The following is a 3,505-nucleotide window of genomic DNA, read 5'->3' on the forward strand; positions in this document are numbered from 1 at the left end:
CCTCCTTCTCGTGTGTGGATAGTATATTTGGGGTTTTGAGGATAGTATAATAAGGGTTTGTTTCCTTCTTCTCGTGTGTGGATAGTAGATATTAGGATTTTGTGGATAGTTCATAATAGTTTTTTCTTCTTCCCGTGTGTGGATAGTAGATATTGGGGTGATTTGGTAGTATATTTTGGGTTTGTATGAGTTCACCTACGTTTGTGTCGATAGCATATTTGTTTTTCTTTTCTCCTTTCCGTGTGTGGATAATATATTTTGGGTTTGTTTTTTCTCCTTCCCGTGTGTGGATAGTATATTTGGTTTTGTTGGTAGTATAATAAGGGTTTTTTTTCTCCTTTCCGTGTGTGGATAGTATATTCTGGGTTTGTTTTTCTTCTTCCCGTGTATGGATAGTATATTTGGGTTTTGAGGATAGTATAATAAGGGTTTGTTTTTCTCCTTTTCGTGTGTCGATAGCATATTTTGTGTTTGTTTTTCTTCTTAACGTGTTTGGATAGTATATTTGGGTTTTGAGGATATAATAATAATAAGGGTTTGTTTTTTTCCCTTCTCGTGTGTGGATAGTATATTTTGGGTTTGTTTTTCTCCTTCCAGTGTGTGGATAGTATATTTGGGTTTTGTGGATAGTATAATAAGGGTTTGTTTATTTCCTTCTCGTGTGTGGATAGTATAGTTTAGGTTTGTTTTTCTCCTTCCCGTGTGTGGATAGTATATTTGGGTTTTGAGGATAGTATAATAAGGGTTTGTTTTTCTCCTTCTCGTGTGTGGATAGTAGATAATATGTGAAGTAAATGTAAGGGTAAAATGAGGAGATGGTGGAAGAACGAGAAAGAAGAAGAAGAAGGAGGAGAAGAACCCAAATGTCTTTTTCAGGACCACTTATATGCCTCGAAAAGATTTGCTTTTTTGCCTAAAACATTTTTTAGTCAGTTGTATACAGTCGACTCCGGTTAACTGCACAGCCTCTGGCCCGTCACGAGACTGTGCAGTTAAACGGAGTGTGCAGTTAACCGAAGTACGGTACAGTACAGCTTTAAATCAGCACGGCACGAATATAGGTGAAGAATAACGTCTAAAGATGATTAGAATCCACTCTTTCAACGTTTACTTAAATGCAACAAGAGTCTACGATGAACAGCACTAACGTCATATTGTTAAATCAAACACAATGAAATTGACGATTTCCAAAAGAAATCGGCAGTTGATGTCTGCACATAAGTTTTACTAATAAGTTGGTGAATTGCTAACTCTGTTTTGTAAAACGGTTCAAACAGCTCACATTCTCTCTGTTCCATGAATCTGCGTAAATTCTGGAGTGACTGAATAGCGACTTTAGATGAAACCTGGTCATCTACTGCATCGTCATCATCACTTCTTTCGTCATTTTCTCCTTGTTTTGTCTCTGTAAGGGCTGCAACGATGGTTTAGTCGTCGATTTCACCGTCTGAAGACCATCATCTATTGCAACATATGATTGTTCCCATGCTATTGCTCCCGGGGGGGGGGGGATATACATGTATCTGCCACCTATGGCGTCCTTTACATGTCAATCATTTACAGAGTCGCATTTACCGGCTAAATTGTCAGCTTATTTGAAGCGCTACAGCAGTGGACTGGCAATAACTGATCCTGACTATACATTGTGCAGTTAACTGGAGTAAAATTGTAATGAATAATGTGCCACGGGCAGAACATTTATCGTGCTATTGTCCGGAGTGTGCATTTAAGCGAAGTACAGTTATCCGAAGTTTGTTCCCATTGAAAAGCATTGGGAAAAAACGGCACCGGCGTGACTACGTGCAGTTATTAGGAGTGTGCAGTTAACCGATGTGCAGTTAAGTGGAGTCGACTGTAGTTGTTTATGTTTGTATGTTGTCTGTTGTATGTGTTATCTCTATGTCTACAACAACCCCACTTTCCTTTGACGCTATACAGTTCCAATATTCCCCATGTTAAATTTCCCTCGACTCTATACAGTCCCACGATATTCCCATGTTATATTTCCCTTGACGCTATACAGTCCCACGATATTCCCATGTTAAATTTCCCTTGTCGCTAGATAGTCCCATACCCATGTCGCTATACTGTCCCAATCTTTTTTGTCGCTCTCTAGTCTCATCCATGTTAAATTTCCTCATGTTAAATTCCCCTTGTCGCCAGGGTACAACCCCCCTAGTTTAACATTGAAGTCCCCTTGTCGCTAGGGTACCCCACTATACTACCAGTAACTCGTATCCAAATGTTGTTCAGGTTTATTGTTTAATATTTGTTATTACTTTCAGCATTTCCCCGTTACGGCACTTTCTGATATAGGAAATTTTCCAACTTCCGTGAGAGAGGCTTCCGGGGTTATGAAGTCGCTGTCTTCCACTAGAGGATCTCTGACACTTTGTAAGAAGGTATCAGCTCGCGAGAGGGAGGGATCCTAGGCACCTGTCGGCGTTGGGAAGTTGCCAGGTCCAATAGCAAGCCCTGCCTTCCTCGTGCAAGGAATTGCCGCCGCCATATCGCTGATGAAGAACCAAGGAGATCTCGTTCGTTATAGTTGAATTTCCACTTTAGAGACTACCCAATAAAGCCCACATCATCTGACCGGTATCTGGATAATGTGTCTGATGAGAGTCATCGAAGATGGGATCATTATCATCCTTTTATGGATGTTCCCAAGAATTTCAATAGAGCTTGGGGACTCATAACACTGCCGTGGCTCCATGAATCGGTGGGCCGGGCACCCCTTAGATCCTCGAGGCCTCACCCTGCTTTGTTATCAATAACCCCACCCGATCCCCACGTGTGAGTGGAGACGGGGCGATGAATCCACTGTCAGAAACTTCTCTTCTCCCAGGAGAGAGATAAAATGAAATAATCCTGTCTTGCCCTGAAAGTAAACACAGGGCGACGAGCGAGCGATATTTTAGACGCAGACGAGTTATCGGAAGAATCTGTCCCTCCGGATCTTTTTCGCCAGTAAGGTTCTCCTTAATCATCCCACGGAAAAGAAGATCTATCTAGTAGCTTTTATGGCCCCTCAGCAGAATAGTGGCTATATAGTGCCATAAAAAGATATAAGTTCGAAAAATGTCAAACTTAATTGCAGAGTATTTTGGATGATAAACCCTTCCAAATAACTATAAACATCAAGTACAAGATAAAATATAAAGGGTAAATATGATAAAACTCTGTAAATTACATATATAATATAAGATAAAGGTAGCATAAGTAAAATCCCTAAATCATACAGTCAACATTTTTTCTATAAACCGCAGTTCCTAAAAAAAAAGTCCAAGATATTCTCTGGTGGTACCTCATCATACAGTTTCTTCATGCAGTTCATATACAACTATTTAAAGGTCACCGGCCATTAACATTTTTTCGCGTACATCAGATTTGCATTACCTGATTAAAAGTAGTTATAGTCGCTCAAAAAAAATAAAAAAGTATCAAGTATAAAGAAAAAAAATAATAATTACTAGAAATAGAAGTATACAACGCTGTTACTTCC

Source organism: Sinohyriopsis cumingii, chromosome 8 (assembly GCF_028554795.1).
Source record: "Sinohyriopsis cumingii isolate HCF-2022 chromosome 8, ASM2855479v2, whole genome shotgun sequence".
Taxonomy (NCBI): Eukaryota; Metazoa; Mollusca; class Bivalvia; order Unionida; family Unionidae; genus Sinohyriopsis; species Sinohyriopsis cumingii.